General features: G+C 49.2%; 1 long non-coding RNA gene across 1 annotated transcript in view; it reads left to right on the forward strand.

The window, feature by feature from the left end:
* Positions 1–14,295, forward strand: part of LOC112407569 (uncharacterized) — a 49,667-nt gene extending 35,372 nt beyond the window's left edge. Inside the window, exons 2-3 of the long non-coding RNA XR_003004797.1 lie at positions 2,250–2,331; positions 14,234–14,295. This is a non-coding gene — a long non-coding RNA (uncharacterized LOC112407569). The remainder of the gene's footprint in view (positions 1–2,249; positions 2,332–14,233) is intronic.
* Positions 14,296–21,764: the final 7,469 nt, after the last annotated feature.

The raw sequence follows: 21,764 nt of genomic DNA on the forward strand, positions 1-21,764 counted from the left end.
TCTTGCCTTCCATGTCAGTGTCCTGGGGCCAGCGCGACAGAGTACCACACACTGGGTGGCTCAAAACAGCAGAGGTTTACTCTCTCACAATTTTGGAGGCCGGGAGTCTGAGACCCTGGGTCTGGCAGGGCTGCACTTCCCACGGAGGCTGCAGATGGGGCTCCACTTCTCAGCTCCATCTTCAAGGCCAGCATCTTCACACCTCCCCCTGCTCTGTCTTTACATCACCTTCTCTGTGTGTCAGATGGCCCTCTGCCTCTCCCAGAGGGACACCTGTGATTCCCTTCAATGCTCACCTACCTGGGCAACCCAGGCTGCTCTCCCATCTTGAGATCCTTATCTTAACCACACCTGCAAAAACCCTTTTTCCGTGTAAGGCCACATTCACAGCACCGGGGATTAGGACCTACTATTCCGCGGGCACACTCAGCCTGCTGCACCCTCTCACAGGTCTGACGTGGGCGCTCTGAGGTTGGGGTGTCGAGTGGGGATTGGCAGGGCTAGGAAAAGTCGCTCTGGGCTGTGTGGACTGGATGTGATTCTGCTTTGGTGCCTTCAGCCTTTGGGAGATTCTCAGTGTGTGTGTGTGTGTGTGTGTGTGTGTGTGTGTGTGTGTGTGTGTGTGTGTGTGTGTGTGTGTGTGTGTGTGTGTGTGTGTGTGTGTGTGCATTTTAAGTGTTCTTAGTTCCTTGTCTTGCCCACTGGGAACATCTAACAGGAGAGGCAGGGAGGCCCAGGATTTAAGAGGGCTGGCTCGTAGGCAGGTCAGGTGATGGCTCTGTGCAGCGCTTGTTCATTTTTAAGACATAAATAATAATAGTAACACACCTGCTATTTGCTGTGGTACCTGCTGCAGGCCTTCTGATGGGCACTGCCTCACCTTTCAGGCCACTGCATCCAACATCACACCTGCAGCCCCTGCGGACCTGGAGCCTCCCCTGACCATCCGACCGTAAGACCACTGGGCAGCCTCCCTTAAGAATTATTATGAAATGTGCTTTACGTACAGAAGTGCATATAACTTACACGTACAGTTTAAAGAATAAACTGTACCCGCCACGAATTTACCTGAACGTTGAAGGACTCGATTTACCCTGCATCCCTCTACCTCAGGGGACAGGTAATCCATCTTCTAAGTTTTGTGTTACACAGTTCCTGCCTTTTCTTCGAAGGGTAACAGTCTTCAAATTTTCGGTTGTTTAGTTTTGCTGAACTTGATCCACGAATAGAATGCATGATTCTGAGCGAGTGCGTCGTGGACTTGCTTTTTTCCGCTGAACATTTTGCTGCTGAGATTCATGGGTGTTGTTGACCAGAGCTGCGCTGGACTGTTTGGGGTGTCAGGTTGTTACTGGGGGACCCCGCTTCTGTGCGTGCGGCAGGGGCTGGGGAGTGAGGAGGGGTGAGTGGGAGCTCGGGGGCGTCGGGGAGTGACTCCTGCGGGAAGGTGGTCCGTGTGAGGCCCACTGGGGTTGCCACCTGGTGCTCACTGTGGTGGGCTCCTGCCCTCCTGCAGAGGCCAGGACTCGGGGCCCCGTCTTCAGTGTCGGCTGGAACGTGGACCAGCTTGGAGTTTTCTCAGGCCCTTTAGGAGGCCCAGGCTCATCACCGGGAAGCGGCCTTGAGCTGTTAGGGGCTAGGTTAGCGTTTGTCCAGGTCTTTATAGGCCCAGGTTGAGGGCTAGTCGAGAAGCCAGCTTAGAGGGGCCTGGCTGGGATTTAGTCAAGAGACTCTGTCGATACATGTCAATACGTATTTACATTTATATCGTCTTTTTATGGTTTTCAGTGAGGCTGCATAATTTGCTCCATGAGAGCCTTGAAATTTTTATTACATTCCTTACTAGGGATCTTTCTTCCTTTTGCTATTTAAATAGCATCTTTTCGTTTCCTAATTTTTGAAAAGTTAAAGCCTACAGGAAAGCTACCAGAACAACACAGCAGACACTGACATGCCTTCACCCCAGGTTCAGCGGCTGTTAGCATCTTGTCACGTCTGCCCCTTCTCTTTCTCCCAGCTTTCTCTCCCTCTCTCTCCCTTCCCCGCCCCATACATATGTACATTTTGCCAACATCATAGCACTTCACTTCGGCTTACGTTAGCTAGGAACAAAAACGTAAACACAACGTAATTCTCACACTTGGGAAGTTTAACCTTAATGCTATCATCCAATACGTAATCTGTTTTCAAGGGCTGCCGGTTTTCCAGTCATGACACTCATTGTAGTTTCTCTGTCTGGTCTGATTTAGGAGCTGATCAAGGACTACACTCGGCGCTGAGCTGCTCCCGAGACGCTGAGCCGCCGGCTGGACAGCAGACTCACGCTGCCCGGTGAGTGCCCAGGTGACCCGTGGCCCCCGTCCGTCACACAGGCTGCCACCTGGTGTCAGTTTGTCTCACTACTGGCGTGGGGGGCTTTGCCCACTTGGTTCAGGTGCCAGCTGCTAGTTTCCTCCATTATAAAGGCATCTTTCCCTGTTGGAATTAACGAGTAATCTGGGAGTGATTCTCTGAGGCTTCGTGAAATCCTGTTCCCCCACAGTCTTGCACCTGGTGGTTTTAGCTTCCACTGCTGAATCTGTGCTGGAAGCAGAGCAGTGATTTTCTGTTCGATCGTTTCTTTCTTTTCTTGTTATCAGCATTCTCCTACCCTGAAGACCCTCTTCCCTACTCTTACATAACTTTAGTATCGGAATAGATTAATGAATCCTTTTTACTTCCAAAAATTACAGTCCACTGTGTCATTATTCATTTTGTCGTTCAAATGATTCCAAATTCAGCCCATGGGACCCTCTGCAAGCGGGCTTCTGGGTCCTTTTTTGTGTCCCAATCGGTGTCCGAGAAATAAGTGGTATCTTTTAAAAATCGCATTTTCTGTGCGTTGCTTGTGTAACTGATTTTGCTGCATTGACCTCGTGTCCAGCACCTTGCTGAACTCTTCAACTAGTTCTGAAATGGTGTCTGGAAATTATTTTGATTTTGTGTATTGACAGCCATACCTCTCTGCATGATGACAGTTCAATTTCCTTCTTTCCAATTATCTGTTTTATTTCTTTTGTTATTCAGCCGGCTAGGACCTCCTGTACAAGGATAGTTCTGTATAGAAAGACACGTGCAAGCACTAAAGTCCTCTAACTTTGAAGTTTCGGCGTGAACTGTGATGTTTGCTCCGGGTTATTAGTGGCTATCCTTTCCCTCCACTAAGGAAGGTCTCTTTTTTTAATCACGGGGTTTTCAAAAAAGTCTCTAATGGGTTTGGAATTGTACCAAACAATTTGTTTGTGCATTTGTTAAGACGGTTATACATTTTTTCTCCTTTACTGTATTAATGTGGTAAATTACAGTAATATTGTTGAACGGGAACCATCCCTGCATTATTGGTATAAACCTTATTTGGCATTTTCAGTATATTCTACACTTAGTTTAGCAATATTTTGTTTAACCTTTTGGTGTTTGTACATGAGACTGGCTTCTATTTCTCCTGTGCCATATTTCTCTCTTTTTCATGATCTCGTTGTCTGAACCCACTTATATTTCAGTACTGTGTGTAGCGTGTATGTTCTGGTTGTGGGTGGATGGAGAAGTGAGCGTGTATAACCTGAGCCTCTTTCTCGCGGGCGTCGAGGGGAGAGTCTGAGACACTCGTGCGGTTCCTTCCGTGGGTGCATCTCCGTGCAGGTGTCCAGGACTTTGTAAGACCAGCCACCATAACCCTGAGCGCCCGTCCAGGGACAGGTGCAGACCTCATAGAGCCAGGCTGGGGGAGAAGTCGCGGGAAACGGGCTGCCGCCCGGGGGTCTCCTCACCAGGGACCTCCCGGCCCTGGCCCCAGAGGGCTCGGTCACATCCAGGTGCCCTTGTGTGCCTGCCAGTAGGGCCTCTGCTCCCTGCCCCGAGGGCCTCGAATCCCGGATTCAGACGCGAGGTGAGGGAGGCAGGGAGGGGTCCGAGGACCCCGCGGCGGGGAGAAAGGCCGGGTGGGCAGGGCCTTTTCAGGCTTGGGTTCTGTTCGCCTCCTCCTCAGGGGTCCACAAAGGAGGCACATCTGGCGTCTGAGAATTAACCTCTTGTCCAAGACCCTCATTAGAGTGGTCTGCAATTCTCACCTTAGTGCCTCTCTACCAAGTATCTCCTTATTGTACCCCAAGAGCTTCTGCTTTCTCAACGGGAGCTGTAGGACTGGGCTCTTGGGTGCTGACCAGGGGGATGCAAGCCTCGCTGCTCTGGACGGGGGTCTCCCCCCGCAGCAGGAGGGTGCGCGTGTGACCGTGAGTGCAGGGGATGGAGAGCACGCACGCGAGTATGAATGCATGTGTGGGAGCACAGGAGTGTGTGCACGCTTGTGAGCATGCGTGCGTGCGTGTGTCTGTGCGCCTGCCTGTGCACATGTGTACGTGTGTGCGTGCAGCAGTGGCCGGCCCCACCCTGCGTGTCTCCCCCGCGCCGCCCCTCTCCCCAGCATCCCCTCTGCAATCCGGCCTGTCGCTGTCCTGGAACGCGCCCTGCTTCCCCGCTTCCCTGCCTTTCTGCATTGCTCTTTGTGTCTGCGAAGTCTCTCCTCTCTGCGCTGCTCTCAGAGCTGAAATCCCCCTCTGTCTTCAAGATGCAGATGAAATGCCTTGTTCCCCCCCGATGGATCCCAGCTGGGGATAAACATCTCTTCCTCTTTTAAGATTTAGCCCGTCTGCCTTGAATTATACATGTGCTGCGGAGGGCCCCTTCGGGACCAGGATTATGACTGATTTACCTTCACATTTCTCCCAGTCGCCCCCTCCACCCCAGTACCTAAGGCAGCGTCTGGCATGTTGAAGGTGCTCAAAGATTATTTATTAAAGCGGATCTTAACTGCTCCTCCTTATTTGTGTGTTTAGTGAAATTGTTCAGTTCAGGGGTAAGGGATGGAAGCTTTGGAGAGAAATGGGAGCTTTCTGCCTTACGCCCCGAGGCTAGAGAAGTCCCAGCCGCTTTCATCCCACCTCTCTTCCCCACCTTGCTCTGGCGTCTCCCCACTCTGCTTCCACCTCAGCTGTGCGGTCCCAGCCCCCATCAGCTCGGAGCGCACGCACATGGGATCCTGCACAGATGTGCCAGGGTTTTATGTGAAGCTTCAGAGCAGCGCTCCCAGATCGGGGCGGTGAAATGCCATTAGCTGCATTCTCATGCCTGTCACACCTTCCAGCAGAATTAGTGGAGGAGCTTGAGAAATGATTCCTAAACCCTGCCATGCCTCGAATTATCCCAAGGGGTGCTGGAAGTTTTCAAAGCAAAGTTAATTGCAATTCCTGGTAATCACACACATATTTAATGCCACACCACACTGAGTCTAAGGTGCATGTTACAAAAATAGAAGTGTCAGAAGTCTGGGAAGACTGGGGTGCAGAGCGATGGAATTAGTCTCCTCTGAGAAAAGGAAGAAGCCCCCAGAATAATCCGGCTTGACACTCCTGAGAGTCCGAGAAACCCCTGTGTGGTGAAGAGGAAGCCAGGGTCCAGGAGACCCTTGGGTGCCAGCGGGCGCCTGCTGCAGCCCTTCTGAGCCGTGGTCCCCTCGGATCTCAGGTGGGCTGGTCTGAAATCCCAAGGTTTCGATGTGTATGTTATGATTATTGTATTCAGCCAAATTTACACTTATTTGGTGCCTATGGTATGCAAGATTTCCGGAAAAACTGATCATACGGACCATTTGTATGACATCTAAACGTGTAGAAGCAGCTTCTGTGTTTGGCCACTTCTCCTTTCCTGCAGCCTCACCTTTCTCGTCTGACTGCCCTTGACCTCCAGGCATCCGACGCTCGCTCGCCCCATAAAACCCTCTATCTGGAGTGGCGGAGGCATTGTTTCCCTCTAAGTGCTCTGCCGTCTTTACTTCCTTGTAGCCACCCTCTGAGGCACATGGGCCTCTGTCGTCCCCCATTCAGCGGGGTCACAGGGCTCGCGCGACGTCCTCCGCTGGTCTGGGGACTGCTTTGTCCCCACCCTCCAACTGAATGAGGGTGTCCACGCCTTTCCGAGGCTCGTTACTGTTTACTTGTGTGATGTAAACCAGCCCAAACCTGGAGGCTCCAGGCGCTGCTTCCTCCACATCCCATCCCTGCCTCTGCTGGACGGTGTCCTTTCCGCTCTGCACGTTCTCGGTTCCCACCCGTCCCCGGGCCTGGACGTGTCCCACCTTCCTGCACCCCCAGCACCGACTTTCCCTTTCATGCTTCATCATCGCGTGTCCTCTGCTTCCTGCTTTAGACGTGGCGTCTTCGTTCAAGGTAAGGTGACCCATCTAAGTTGCCGTCCAGTTGGGACTCTTTAGGGAGGTCACGGGAGCACTACTGGTGATTCCTCCAGAGCAACAGAGGCAAACAGTGCCTCACCAACCACACTATGGGGACGCGCCCTATTTAAGGGGGAGGGCACGTCCGGGTCAGCTCTGTGTATGGGGACGTGCTCTATTTAAGGGAAGGGCATGTCGGGGTCAGCTCTGTTTTCCCCACAGGACTTAGAACACGGCTTGGAATATTGGGGATGGTACGCCCATTATAGGTATACTTGTCAAATGGGTGGAAGAAGGAGCGCGTTGCCAGAACCAGGAGTTACGTGTGCTTGCATCGTGCCCGTCAGCAGCCGTAAGGATGAGATGATGTCGCTGCAATTACTGTCGTAACTGTTAGAGAAACGGAACAGCGTGCACCGCAGGGGGTGGCATTTTCCGTAGCAAGGGGACTTCCATCTCAGTGCCTTGGGCCACGGGAACTGGAATTCACTGACCTCTAGACATCTGCTGGGCAAATCAGCAGATTGTCAGAGTCCTAGCACTGGGGGTGGGGGACCAGAGAAGCCTCCCAGTCAAAGACCCCATTCTCTGATAAGGAAACTGTAGCCCAGACAGAGGATGGAGCTCTCAGACCTCCTGGATCCTGAGCCGGCACATTTCCTGTTCAAACTGTCTAATAAAATGATAAATGTAGCTGTGCTCTGATGTTACGGATTGTGTTGATGGGGTGTAATAGAGAATCACGGCAGTGCCCTTCAGTTTGGGCGAATAACTGGAAGAGATGTGGATTAGGAAACATGTTTGCACTTCGCATGTAAGGAAGACAGAGGAGCACTTCTTGAGGCGTAATTTGTACCATTAACAGCGTAAATTATGACAGGTAGTTTCTGAATCCCGGGACTCTTGACCATGATCAAGTTTCCCAGAGAACGTGGTGCATGCACGTGTGTGTGTTTGTCTCTGGGGGCCAGTGTGTGTGCTCATACGTTGCCTACCTAAAGAACTGACATTATTATGAACTCTCATGTGTCTTACCAGTGTACAGCGTTTGGGTTCTGAGTGAGCTGTCTTCCATTTTTGATCCAAATAGCCACACCCTTGACCAGCCTCCTTCTGGCTAGGCTGCCCAGATGTGCTTTAAATCCCCTCTTTTAGCCCAGCGGGGGCCTGGGCAGGAGCCGGCAGTCACTGCTGGATTAGTTGTTAAGTGGCACAGATCAAGCTGACCTCTTCCTGCAGATTCCTATGCCAAGGAGAACTGATCTGCAGGGCAGTATTCTCAGCAGAAAGACCTTGGATGCAAGTGGTCCAGGCTCTTCCCTCTGAGCGCCATCTTTACTCACCGGGTCAGGTGCGCATGGTGGCCGGGTGACCGCCTTTGTCCTCTACGTCACTCACCGCTAACCACGTCGGAGTCCAGATAATTCTTAGCATACTTCCTAAGAATGCTCTCCAATTGGGTAATCACGTCCTCCAAGTGTCTGATCTACTTAGGGTCCTGTAAGAGGGTTGGCAGGGAAAGAGTCAAAGGTAATGGGTTATGGTTTCTCTCCCCATGAGAATCTTACCAGAGGAATCGGAGACAGAAAATGCACACTTTTTGTTAAACTCTGAAGGTAACACAGGGAAACTTGAGTGGAAGATGAAGGAGGGAAGCTAAATCTTAGAATTCCCGTGCCAGTACCAAATGACATACATAGAAGTGAAAAACAAACATTGCAAAAGTATTAACTGGCAGTGATCGAACGGCGTCTCACTCATAAACTTTGAAATGGGTGATGGCCAAGCAAAGGAGCATCACTCTGACAGCCCCGCGCCGGCTCCCTAGCCCGAACCTGCCCCAAAGCAGAGCAAGGGAAGAGGACGGCTCAGTGAAATACTAGAATTTTACTACACACCCAGTGTGAAGGAAAGCCCGTTGCGGGGGTGAGCATGCAGCTTGCTCCAGCAACAGATAACACGTGTGCAGAGGCACTGGGGAGCCAGAGAGAGGACGGCGGGTACGTCTCACGTGTCTTCCCATATTCTGAGTTCCAAGCAGGATAGATGAAGACGGACGTATTTAGGGACATTGTTACAATATTAAGGACAAAGAGAATCTTACAACCTGAGGGGGAGGGGACGCCAAATCACCTACAAAGGAATAACGATAAAAATGAAAGCTGTTCCCTCATTATCAGCAACAGATGGTAGAACACGATGCGGGGATGTCTTCAAAGGGTTGAGAGCAGGTGACGCTGTGGCCCCCTGGCATCCCAGGGGAGTCGTTCCAGGACCCCCCAGAGATCCCAGAATCTGAGGGTGCTCAGGTCTCTTGTATAAAACGGCACAGTACGGCTCACCCTCCACAGCCTGGGTTCCGTCCACACCTGCGGATTCACCACCAGCTGCAGATTGACCTGAGGTTGGTTGAATCCAGGGGCCAACCGTACTTCACTTAGAACGTGATTAGCATTCACAGCGCGGGCAACGTGACAGCATCTTCAGACACACAAAAGGGACCTGGTAAAAGAGCTACTAAAGGATGTACTTCAGCAAGAAGACAACCAAACCTAGGTGGAAAGAATTGGCAGGAAGCAGCAATAGTGAGTAAAGAAATAAGCAAGTCACATTGGTATGGAAATGTAATAGATAATTTTCATAAATTTAATGCATGATGGACTGAAACTACTGGACAATAATAACATGGAATTTGCGAGAGGGAATTTACAGGAAAATAATGAGTTCATAAGTGTCTCTTGTTTGGAGGGAGTACGTGGAGACTGACCAACTTTGTATTTCGTTAGAAAAATGCAAAAGGTATGCAAGTTAGAAAATATAAAGGTAATCACTAAAATAGTAGAATGTAATATAGGACTTCCAAGTAGAAGAAAATAAGGATTGAAAGAAAATGATTCATCTAAGAGAAGGCAGAAAAGGAGAAGTCAAACGAAAAATTCGAAAACAGTAAATGGGAAATACAGAATAAGGTGGTAATAGAAATATATCAGTAATCACAATACCTGAAACCATAAAATTCACATATGTTTTGTCTGAAAGACAGAGACTTGATACAGAAAAATCTGCTATATGCAATCTTGAGACATGCTTAAAGCTTAATTATTAAATAAAATACAAGGTTGAGAATCATGGGAAAATGTATACAGAAAAATATTAACTGAAGCAAAATTAATATAACTAATATGGAATGAAATACATTTTTGGGGAAGATGATGGGTAAAGTGGATCATAAAAGAAACAATCTATCAGTAACTGACCACAGTTACAAACTTGTATGCACCTAACTTAATTTTTTTATTAATTTATTTTTTTGCGCTACACGGGCCTCTCACTGTTGTGGCCTCCCCCGTTGCGGAGCACAGGCTACGGACGCGCAGGCTCAGCGGCCACGGCTCACGGGCCCAGCCGCTCTGGGGCATGTGGGACCTTCCCGGACCGGAGCACGAACCCATGTCCCCTGCATCGGCAGGTGGACTCTCAACCACTGCGCCACCAGAGAAGCCCCTACACCTAACTTTATAGTCTTGCAAAACATATGACAATATTCAGCAGAACTACATGTAGAAATTGAAAAATCCCTAATCAGAATGGGAGTTATTACAAGTGTTTCTCAGAAACTGTTAGATGAAGTTGATAAAAGTAAAATTATAGATTATTTAAATAATACAATTAACCTTGATTGTATACACACACGTCAGCAACAAATAGGGGATGTACATGTTCATTGATAAATAAAAGATTAAAAAATATTTATAACTGGCCCAAAAAAGAATTCTCAATAAACCCAAGGAGTTTATATAATAAAAACCATCTTTGCTGATAATTGTACAATAAAATTATTGATTAAAAATGAAAAACTACCTATGCCCCCTCTAAAACCATATATTTGGAAAAATCAAACTTATATTTGTTAAAAAGTCATAGTAGTCATGATACGATCCCATTTACATAACACTGTGTGTGTGTGCATGTGTGTGTACAAGGACACAGGGAGGACGATTATCAACGAGTAGTAGATGGTCAGTTCAGAGTGGTGAAATTGAGTTTTTTTAAAAAAACTTCCTTCATTAGTCTTTACTTAGTCATTGTTTCCATAGAATGTGGTTTATTTGTAGAATTTTTATTGTGACAATAATTCTAGGTTTTTATGTTTTAAAAATAAAATTGAAATGTGAAATGTTTTGTTTTGAACAATGAATGCACTATGCAGCCGAGTAGCTACGGGACGCTCAGAGCCTTAAACGTACACACTGAACCACGATTACGTAATAAACAAGTGTTCAGCTGAAGAAAGTAGAAAATGAATAGTTGAATAATTTCCAAATAAAGTGTAAGGGAGAAACCGACAAGTATAAAGGCGAAACGAAAATACAAAATTAAGGATCACTAGAGATGGCTTAAAAATTAGTTCTTCCAAAAATCAAAATGAAAATATTAATTCAAACAAAAAGAGAAAAAAGTGCATACAAACCGACATTAGAAACACACAAACGCATATAGCACATAACTACAAATTCCGTGGAGGTCACAGAGGAAAGGGAGAGCGTGGGCACCTCTGTCTTGCCTAGCCCCGTGTGCCTGGTTGTCGACACTGTGGGTTGGAGAGGAAGCACAGTGCCCCCGGGCTCACGAGAAGTGCTCAGGAACCCAGCGGGGTACGGAGGGCAATGACTTATTTGCCCGTTTGTCTGGGCCACGAGCATCTTAACGCATCTCTGGGCTCCCGTGAGCCTCTCGTGACATTTAGGTGGTACTATTACACACGTTACCTGAGAAACGTTTGCTGATGCTGGCATCGCCCTAGTTTATGTTTGACTCTGAATACTTGATCAGAGCCAAGCTCAGGGTGGGCTCACGGCCCCTTTCTTCATCATCCCTATTTACAAATCAAATAAGTTGAGATTCCCTGGTCTCCAAATTCCAGCTCAGTGTCTTCCGAGCAGGAGTGGGTGAGCACAGCTGAGTGAGGACACCCTGAAGCGAGAAGGAGGAAGAATCCAGATACCTAAGCAGGCGCAGCTCCGAATATCCTGGCCGGCAATCTAATCGCTCCTTGTGAATTGGTCCCAAGAGCGACCGGCACATGAATATTTCAAGGATTTCATTCTCCTATTGATCGGTGGCCTGTCAGTATTCAACCGGTTCATTTAATTTGATGCAAAAACGTAAGGAATTGGGAGAAAATCAGTATCTGTGCAGGGAGTCGGGCAGAGCGTGTTCACGATTCGAGAGAAAAAACGTCATCACGTACCGGCAGGGAGAGAAGCGCGAGGGCCGTGAGCCTCTCCCGCCCTTAGATCTGTGGGGGGCACGTCCCCACCCCGGGGTAAGGTTTTGAGAGAGGAGAACTTTTATTCCTTTGCTGAAAATGATGGAATGAGTTGTTTATGCACAAAAAATTCTGAATTAAGAAAAAGGGCTGATCATACTCAGGCCATTGTGAGTGGCCAATTTTTAACAGCGTGTTTTCCAAATATAACTAGCTCTTAAAAAAAAAAAAAGGCTTTTATCATAGCGCCTCCCCCGCGGCCCAAAGCTCTATGCTTGAGCAGAGGGTAAATACTTTGGGCTCTGGAGAGTTGAAACTCCAAAGGAAGCTTGCAAATTTATACAACAGGCAGGTGATCTTACCGTTTCTTTGATTCTTCTTTGATCTCTGCTATTTATTTTTCAGTTACTTTCTAGATTATTTTTTAAAGTTTGACAGCATCAATAGTAATAAAAATTCTATTTGACTGAAAGTTGCATGATTCCCAAACGTTTCCCCCCTTCCCTTATTTCAAACAAGAGATGGCTTGTATGACATCAGTCCCCAGGTAAAGTTTTAGCAAAGAATCTACTACGTTCCTTTGAAGGAAAGAACTGTCTCTTGACAAAATGGTACCAAATCCCCATTTAAAGAAATAAAAACATGTGTGCACGAATAACAACTCTTATGTGCAGATAGAAACATTGCTTATAAATGCAAAAGCCTGATGCTCTGAACTATGCCTTGAGAGAGGTAACTGGTTAAATATGTGTTTTTTCCCATAAAGGTGAGACAGTCTAGCTCTGGGAGGTAAGCTAACATCTAGGAAGACAGTTTCTAAGGCGAAATGATGAGCATCTCAGGTGGACAGAATTCTAAGCTGGCCCCAAGATCCCTGCCTTATGCAGGTGTACAGACCTGCATAATCTCCTCCCCGTAAGCATGGGAGCACCTGGGACTACGGTGGGATTGTCACTTCCCGGATTAGGTTATGTCATAAGACAGAGGTGATAGGATACTCACTGCCATGACACCTTTACATTGTGTGAGACTCCAGCATCACAGAGTCTCCTGCTGGCCTTGAAGAATGGGCCAGGTGTGAACTGCCCACGCAGGGGCCATGAACCAGCACCCAAGAGTGACGAAGCTGAGAGTGGACTCCAGTTGACAGCCAAGGGAACGAGGGACCTTGTCAGACAGCCACAAGGGGATGGAGTCTGTCAACAGCCAGAGGGACCTGGAGGTGGTACTTCCCTAGCTGAGCCTTCAGATGAGGGCACAGCCAGTGGACATCTTGATTCCAGCCTCAGCAGACCCTGAGCAGAGGGCCATTAGGATGGCTGAACTCCTGACCCGTGGAAACTGTGAGATAGAAAATAGATGTTGGTGTGGGCTGTGATGCTCGTGCTATATGTTACACAGCAACAGAAAGCAAATACACAATCCAACTGCTCAAAAATAAGAGGTCTACTGGACTTTAGAAAAATGTAGCTTTAATGTACTACATTAACCCTATTCTATTAAGGCTCACCATTAAACACATCTTAGGTGTAGTCAATGGGAAGAACCTAGTGCCTCGTGACCTGGACCACCCCCCCACACACTTAATTTTTTTAAATTTTTATTGAAATATAGTTGATTTACAATGTTGTGTTTCAGGTGTACAGCAAAGTGATTCAGTTATCCATATATATGTGTATTCTTTTTTAGATTCTTTTCCCTTATAGGTTATTACAAGGATATTGAGTATAGTTGCCTACTGTGCTGGAGAGTAGGTCCTTGGGCCCCCTACTTACCTTACTCAGTCTTCTACTTACAGGAACCCAGAGAAGTAGCTGTCTTGTTCTGCCTGCTCCCACCAGGACAAAGTCAGGCTTGGTTTTAGCCCTTCCCCTCCGTGTTCATCTGCCCGGGGGTGCGCAGGAGGTGGCAGAGCCCTGGTCTTCCCTACACCTGCAGCCCCGGCCTGTCCTGGGGCCCTGGGGCTTCCTCCTCTGCGTTCGTGGTTCTGCTGAGTTGCCTCAGCATCGCGGGTCCTTTAGGAAAGGCACTGACCGAGGCCGTCAGGTTCCTTGCGTTGATGGTCCGGCCCTCGCTCATACTGGCACACCTGTGAGGTGAGGCTGCTCCGAGAAGCCCTGCCAAGAAGTCTGGAAGAACAGGACGGACGGGGCTGGGGAGGCTCTGACTGCCGCAGCCTCGGCCTGGCCTCCGCTTGTGAGGAGCCTTTGCCGGGAAGAAAACTCCCTTGGTTTCTCTCGGATGAGATGGGAGCAATGATCATTGCCCACTGAGGGGAACGGTGACCATTTGGCATTTATTGTCATTAAATTGTCAAAACAATTTTGCACCTTCCATCAAGAATTGTTGGTGGTTTTTAGAAAGGGGAGGCCACCTGGAGGACAGGGCTTGAGGCCAGGTGGCCGACTTTCTAATCAGCCTTCTTCTCCCTCCCTCGCGACCCAGTCACTTGGTCACCTTGGAGGGAAGGGCGGTTACCCTTCCAGCCGCGGGCTCTGTCCTGGGGCTTTCTCCACAGCGACATCTGTGGGGGGCAGCTGGTGCCCACCTCTGCAGTGATCTCGCCTTCAGCTAAGGGATTCCAAGGCTCTGGCTGCACCGAGAGCCCCAGCTGCTCCCCATCAGTGGATGCCCACCGGCCCCCCCCCCGCTTCCCCACGGAGGCCCTTCCCCAGTAAACTCCAAGCCTTGTCTTCCAGCTCCCGAGACAGGTTCTCGAACAGACCCCTCTGAACGTCAGCAGTCCTCGTCTGAAAACAGGGATCACGATGGCCGTGCAGCCGTGAGAAACCACTGATCTTCACAGAGGAAGGTGCTTTCTGCTGGGCTGGGCGTGTAATGGGATCCAGTGAATACGCGTCTCCTTTCTCTGAGGGCTAGAATCCGAGCCCTCTGTGCTTGTTGAATAGATACATAAAGTGCCTTGGCCGTTCCCTCTGATTTTAAGGAGAAAATAGAAAACCACCTTCTTGGGGGCGTCTCCGCTCACCAGCGTTACCGAGGCTCTGAAGAATTGTTAACCGTGGAGTGGAAATACTCAGACCGGATTAAAAAAACACCTTGCAAGACAAATTCTGACACTGTTAATGTCTTTGTAACACATGGTAGTTATTAATTGCCGCTGCTGATACATTCGGGGAAGCAGTGACCGCTTCCTTGGAGGCGTCTTGCAAACACCAGTGAGGAGGCATCCCATCCCTGGGCACCGGGGGGCTCTGCTCCACGGCTTCCCTGTGGCTCGCTGCCCACGGGCTGGAGGCCGCTCAGTGGCTCTTCTCCTTGGTTTTCCTTTATTTGAGATCAGGTTAAGGCCAGGGGACAGAGTGCGGGTCCTTGCTGCTGTCTAAAGGGAATTTCACTGTTCTCCTCTTCGTAGGAATGAAAAATAACGTCCGATTCCGGCGGTGGCTGGCGAGCAGGGTGCACACCGTGCAGGCCTCCCCGCACACCTGCACCTGGAGCCCCGCTGAGCCGCGGGCGCCAGCGGGGCCACGAGCTCCTATCAGCCAGCAGTCACGGCTGGTGGAGCGCTGAACTCCACCACCACCTCTACAATTAAAACAAAATCTGCCGAAAAACGAGAAGAAGTGAGGTTGCCGCTATTCTAAGGTCACGTGCGAGTCGGCAGTTTCACTCCCTGTTGTCCCATCGTAGAGGAAATGACTGACAGACCTCAGTGTGTACACAAGGAAAACATGGGTTCTGAGTTTGGAGCCGGCCGGGCTCTGGAGGTGCCGTGGAGGCTGGCTGGCCCTGTGAGCCGAGGAGACCCCGCCTCTGGAGAGTCCCTGGGACGGACCGCGCTGTACGGCAGAGAGACGGGCATGGGCTGGCAGGGCGAGCCGGGGTCCTGCGCGGGCACGAGGCCCTGTGACAGGACGGCCCTGGTCACTGCTGAGTTTCTGCCCTCTCTTCCACGCTGGGGTGCCAGATGATTGGAAATCTGCTAGGTACTTTATTTGATTTGATTATTAGTTTTTAATTGAAGTGTAGTTGATTTACAGTGTTGTGCTGGTTTCAGGTGTGCAGCACCGTGATTCAGTTATACATACATCTATTCTTTTTCAGATTCTTTTCCCTATGGGTTACTAAATATTGAGTAGACTTCCCTGTGCTCTACAGTAGGTCCTTGTTGGTTATCTATTCTATGCGTAGTGATGTGTATCTTTTAATCTCAAACTCCTAATTTATCCCTCCTGCCCTTTCCCCTTTGGTAGCCCTAAGTTTGTTTCCTATGTCAGGTACTTTATTTTCAATGTGTTGTAGTAAATTGCAGTGGAATAAATACATCGATTGATTCTAACCTCATGTATTTGGCACGTGTGGCTGTCAACCTCAATTTGCAGGTGTACGAGGAACGCACAAAGCAGTGTCTCACGAGGGCGTCCAGGTGGGCAAAGACTGTGTCTCGTTCCCTGTGTGTGAGGTGCCAACACGAGGCCTGGCGATGCTGAGAGCTAAGGAGCTGTGCTGATGCCCCAGTGCTGGGGAGTTAGAAGTTAAGTTCTAACCCTGGCTACACCTCTTCCTCATTTTATGAAATCGGAAACGTTACTTAATCTCCCTCTCTGAGTTTCTTTCTCTGTAAAATGCGTAATTTTACAGAGAATAAGAATAATTCATACTCCATGGATTTACTGTGAAAGGATAAATGAGTTGAGGCTTGCCAAGCACTTAGGGTGATTTCTGTTATTTTTATTGTAACAACAGGAAACCAGGATATCGAGGCTTAGACGTCCCAGGTCCTGCTTGTGAAATTTGTCTTTGGTCGGACCAACGGTCGGGTACAGGGTTCGTGGGGCTCTGCTTTATCTTAAACAGAGCGTTGGGGCCTTTTGCCGCCATCTGTGAATTGCTTTTCTTTCAGTATGAACTGAAATAGGAAAAGCAAAGTCGAATGAAGGTGAACAACTCATTTGTGAAACACCCAGCGCAGGAGCTGTTGGCCGGCCGGACCTGAGCGGTCCCCAGGCGGGAGAGGGGGCGCCTTAGCATCTGAGAGACCTGGGACCAGGCAGCTAGCCCTCCTGGCTTCCTCTTGTACGAAGGGAGGGTCTGGTGGTCTTGAGGGTTAAGTGAGATGATTATGTAAGGTGGTGGATGCCTGTCAGGGAATGCCCTCTCCTCTCTTCATAGGTCTGAGCTTGACACCCGCAAACCATTTGGACTGTTTTGACGAGCTTGGTTAATAGCGACAAATAAACACAGAAACGGGAACCGCAACAGAGTCAGCCCCAGATGAAGCCAGCGGGGGCCTGACCTCAAAGCTTTGATGCTCGGGGGTCCCAGCCCAGGGGGCCGCCCGGTTTGCGGAGGTCCCAGCCTGAGGCTGAGCTGGGATTCAGGTGCGTGGGGCAGGTGCCCTCTCTCCCAGCTCCCACGGAGAGGTTTCCTGGGCTTTTTGGCTAAAGGAGGATGAGGGAAGGGGTTCTGTACTGCCTGAGTATAGGAGGCGCTGGGGTCCATCTCTGCGGGTGGTGCCTGGGGCCGGTATGGACGCTTCCTGGTAGGACGGCTGAGGTGAGGCTGTGGAGCTGTGTCCTAGGGGACTCGGGGTCACGGGAAAAGCCGTGTGGGGCGCAGGGGTGCTGGAGAAGCTCGTGCTTGTGGCTGTGGTCTGCTGAGAACCAGCAGACAGGTGCTGCCCGGCCCTTGGTCTCTGCAGGGGAGGTCCTGGAGTCCTGGGGAAGCCGGGACCTGACATGACGGCTACGAGGCTGTGGGACTCCACGTGAATGTGACCTTGGGCTGGGGAGCCTGGAGAGCCTTGCGCTAAAGCTCCCTTCTTTTTGGAAGTATTAACTCGATTAAGAATTTTAAAGTAATGGTAGTGAGGAAGACAGTGGAGGCGTGTGCAGGGGGTTTAACTGAAAAATTCGCTGACCCTCACAGCCTCCTGCAAACTAACAATATCGGTGGGGACAGCCCCCCTTTCTGAATCCTCATGGAAACACAATTTCCATATAAACCCACATAACTCACATAAAAACACAGTTCACACACAAAACCCATATACATATGTATTTTTTCTTAGAAAAATGGGATATCATTAACATACTCCAGCTTTTTTCCTTTGTGATTTGGACTGCGCTGTATCCAGTAGGTACAGAGGGAAATACAGAATGAGGATTTTGGTCTCGGCTGCTGTATTTTTCGCTAGAGCTGCTCTAACAAAGAACCACACACCGTGTGCTTCAGCGACAGAAGTGTGCTCCCTCCCAGTTCTGGATCCAGCAGTCCCACCTCAGGGTGTCTCAGGGCCCCCTGTTCCAGACCTCTCTCCCAGCTCCTGGGGGTCCCTGGGCCTAGGGCAGCCGTACTCCAAACTTCACATGGCCTCTCCCCGTGTGTCTGTCTCTGTGTCCACATTTCCCCCAACCTTTTTGTTTTTGATACGGAGTTTATTTAAAAGCATGCTAACCTGTGACATAGGCATTTGGAATAAAAGACTGGAAAATGAGCTGAACGGGTCTGAGAAAGCATCGGGCTCAGCATCACTATTGCAGGGAAGCTGAGGCTGTGAGGTGAAGTTCGCCGCCTGCGTCACATGTTAGCTGGCAGTGGGTCTACAATGAGAATTTAGATTCCCTTCTTCCTACTCCAGTGCCTCTGCTTATGACAGATACTCAGCCTCCACGGTTTAGAATCCTAGGTCCCTCTTCTCCAACTTCTACGGAGAGGGCAAGATGTGGAGAGGAAGGGCAAAGGAGGATCCACGCCTGCATCCTTTGACACGGGCCTCTGTAGAATCTTGAATTCATCATTGCTTCCCATTTCCACCGCCATGCAGTAGCGCTGGCCCAACGCCTGCCCAGAACTTCAAAGCTGGTGTCCACATCTCCCCTTTTATAAGGACACCAGTCACACTGGACTGGGATCACCCTACTACTCTGTAACGTCGTCGTAACTAATTACGTCTGCAAAGACCGTGTTTCCAAATAGGGTCACGTTCCGTTAGGAGCCACGTGCGAATTTGCAGGGACCCGCTGGAAGCCGGAGCCGCCGCTGAATGTCCCTTCCTGGTGCCTGTGGCAGGAGCTGAAGGCTGCCCTCACCCCCTCCCCACGGGCACCTCCCAGCTCATCGTTCTCCACGCTGGTCCTCTCTAGCCTGGGGCGTGAAATCTGATCCCTGGGGGCCGGGGACTACGCCATTTTCAATCCCCTTGTTGGCAGCTGGTTCGGGAACAGGCCTGTGACACAGCTCTGACCACTGAAATTCGATGTTCTGTGTTCTGGCCTTTGGGCATTGTTTAGGGGGGCTGGGGTCCTTGTCACTCCAGTCTCCTTGTTGCCATGAGCAGAGAAGCCTGAGGGGGAAGACGGGTTTGCTGGGGCACCGGGGTTCAGTGATGGGAAGCCCCCGACCCCCGCGGTCCTGCCCCCAGCACCCTGCCGCCTCTTGTTCTGGAGACAAAACATTTCTATCTTTGAGCTGTTTTGCGTTGCTTGGACTTTTGCAGCCTGAAATATATTAATTAATAGCGTGTTAATTAAACATACTAATTATACTAATAGAGTGTGGATGTGGTACTTGTTCAGCATTCAGGGCGTTTCTTCTCACAAGCCATTTCACACTTGGCGTTATGCACACGTCTGTGTATCTCTGCATCTAAATACAGATGTACATACACGTACCTGTGTATAAACGGATCGTCCTGCTGGGGGCTTTCAGTGGGTGAAATGGCTGGATCACAGGGCACCTGCCGTGTTAAGTGAGATGGGTGTTTCAGGACAGCTTCCCAAGGCCAATCTCTAGTCGGCAAATCTGATTGTGTTCGTTTGCCTGCATCCTCACCAGTACTGGAATTCTTCCAGTTTTGAAGCAGTTTGGTTCATCTGACGATAAGTGTGTATGTCTCTCCTTTCTCTTCTTCTGGGGAAGGCGAGTGTCCTTTCACACGGTCACACGGAGCCGTCCTAGTTCCTCTTTCCTGAATCTCCTGTTCAGATCTTTGCCCGTTTTTCTTTCAGTTGGATTCCACGCTTTCTCCTTGTTTTCCCATTTTTCCACTGTCATAGCTGTGTCTTAGAATACATGTTTGTATAAAATAGAAAAATTACCATTCAAGTAGGAAGTTACTCTTTAGCAACAGTTTGGAATTCTCTCATGTGAACTGAAGTTCACCTACATCTAACCCATTTGGGATGTGGGCCAGCTTGCTATTTAATAAAATCAAAATTAAAATATTGACTTTGGTTCATTCGACTTTATTTCTGTAGTAAATGGATATTGGAAAGATATTGGAGATACTGGAAAAAGATATAAAGATATTGGAAAATTGGAGGATATTTTTAAGGTAATTTGTTTGAAGTAACAGTGTTTGTAATTGTAAACACAGCTGTAGATTTTCTTCGCTGTCAACAATTTTATCTAGTGAAGACTTCATTTTGGTTTTCTGGTGTGACACGGTGTTCACGCCCGTAATTAGATTTCTCAAAACTGCCACTCCTTCCTGAATCTTTGTGCTTTTTAAGGGAATACCTGCTCAGAGACATTTGAGCAACAATTGTGAAACAGTTCCAATTAATCTGTTGTGATCGATTTAAACGAACCCTCGCCTCTATGTCTGGTGCTTGTTTGTCTAAAAAGCCTGCTGGCCACCTGGTTGGCCGGGCCCGGTCACTTGGAGCATGAGAGCCAGTCTGCTGTGCTGGGTCTTTGGCCGGCTTTTCATATTTTGGAGGAAAATAAATCAGAGTGTTCTTCTTGGCAGGTGATGATTTTCCCACATTTCCTTCTCAACGTGCAGAAAGAAAAGGATTGTTAAGTCGAAACCATTGGGAATTGAGTTCCTTTTGTCATTCTTTTCTTCAAGAGTGCACCTTGTCCTCTGACAGAAAATTGTTCATTAATCCCCACGGAATGACCAATTTTCCAATGCAGTCACTCAAGTGCACTGGAGCTATAAAAATTTTCTAAAGACCCTGGCTGCCACTAATTGCTTGCTGTGGCTTTTATGAGGCCACGTCTCCCCGCCGAGGACACCTGGTCCCCGCTGACTCTCAGCCCCCGTCTGTCTGCTTTCTCGCCATGCCGGGAACAATGCCTTTGAAGCTCCATGAAGCTGAGGTGGAATTTTCTGGGCACAAAATGGCCACGACCTGGTCACTCAGGCCTGGGGTGAAGATGTCGGGTTGGCATGGGCGATGGGGGGAGGCAGTGAAAACCAAGGCAGTTTTGGGGAACAGGGTGTGCATTTAGCTGTGTTAACCCTTTGAATGTCGGAGAGGCAAGGGGAGCCTGAGAAAGGGCGGCGTAGACACAAACCTATGAAGGAAAGTGGAATTCATTTGAGAATCAGGAAAGAAAAGGGATCGGCTGATCCAAGGGGCAAGATCACTTGGGGTGGACGTGGGCTCCTGGAGACCCTCCCCTCTCCCCTGTTGGCCATGAGTTGAGGGTGGTCTCAGGAGAGTGGGCGGCTTCAGAGGGAAAATGATGAAGTTCCCTATTTCTGGGAAATGGATTAAGGCCCAGTGGCATGCACTATGGCAGCCTCAACTATCACAATGCCAGAAATTCTCTAAGCACCTGAGTTTTTTAATAAATAAAATTAATTTATTCAAATTTATATTCATATTTAACATTGTATTTATTTTCTGTTATCACAAATTTAGCAGCTTGAAACAACACACTTTTTTTTTGCGGTACGCGGGCCTCTCACTGCCGTGGCCTCTCCCGTCGTGGAGCACAGGCTCCGGACGCGCAGGCTCAGCGGCCGTGGCTCACGGGCCCAGCCGCTCCGTGGCACGTGGGATCTTCCCAGATCGGGGCACGAACCCGTGTCCCCTGCATCGGAAGGCGGACTCTCAACCACTGCGCCACCAGGGAAACCCTGATTACCTATTTTATATAGAGTAGTGTGTACTTTTCTTTTTTTTTAACAATTAAAAAAATTTTTTTTCCCAGCTGCACCACACAACTTATAGGATTTTAGTTCCCCGACCAGGGATTGAACGTGGGCCCTCGGCAGTGAGAGCTTGGAGTCCCAACCACTGGACCTCCAGGGAATTCCCAGTAGCGTGTATTTGTTAATCCCAAACTTCTAATTTATCCCTCCCCCCCAGCACATGCTTTTTGGCAAAGCAAATGTTTGCTCGCCCAGTACTGTGGCTCTCGTGGAATGGATCACAGGGTTCCAGGCTCAGGATGGGAGCTCTGCTCCACACCCCTGGACACTTTATTCCTGTGTTCTGGACTCATCGCCTTTTCTGTAAATAAGAAAAT

Source organism: Neophocaena asiaeorientalis, unplaced genomic scaffold, assembly GCF_003031525.2.
Source record: "Neophocaena asiaeorientalis asiaeorientalis breed wild unplaced genomic scaffold, Neophocaena_asiaeorientalis_V1.1 scaffold703, whole genome shotgun sequence".
NCBI classification, from domain to species: domain Eukaryota; kingdom Metazoa; phylum Chordata; class Mammalia; order Artiodactyla; family Phocoenidae; genus Neophocaena; species Neophocaena asiaeorientalis.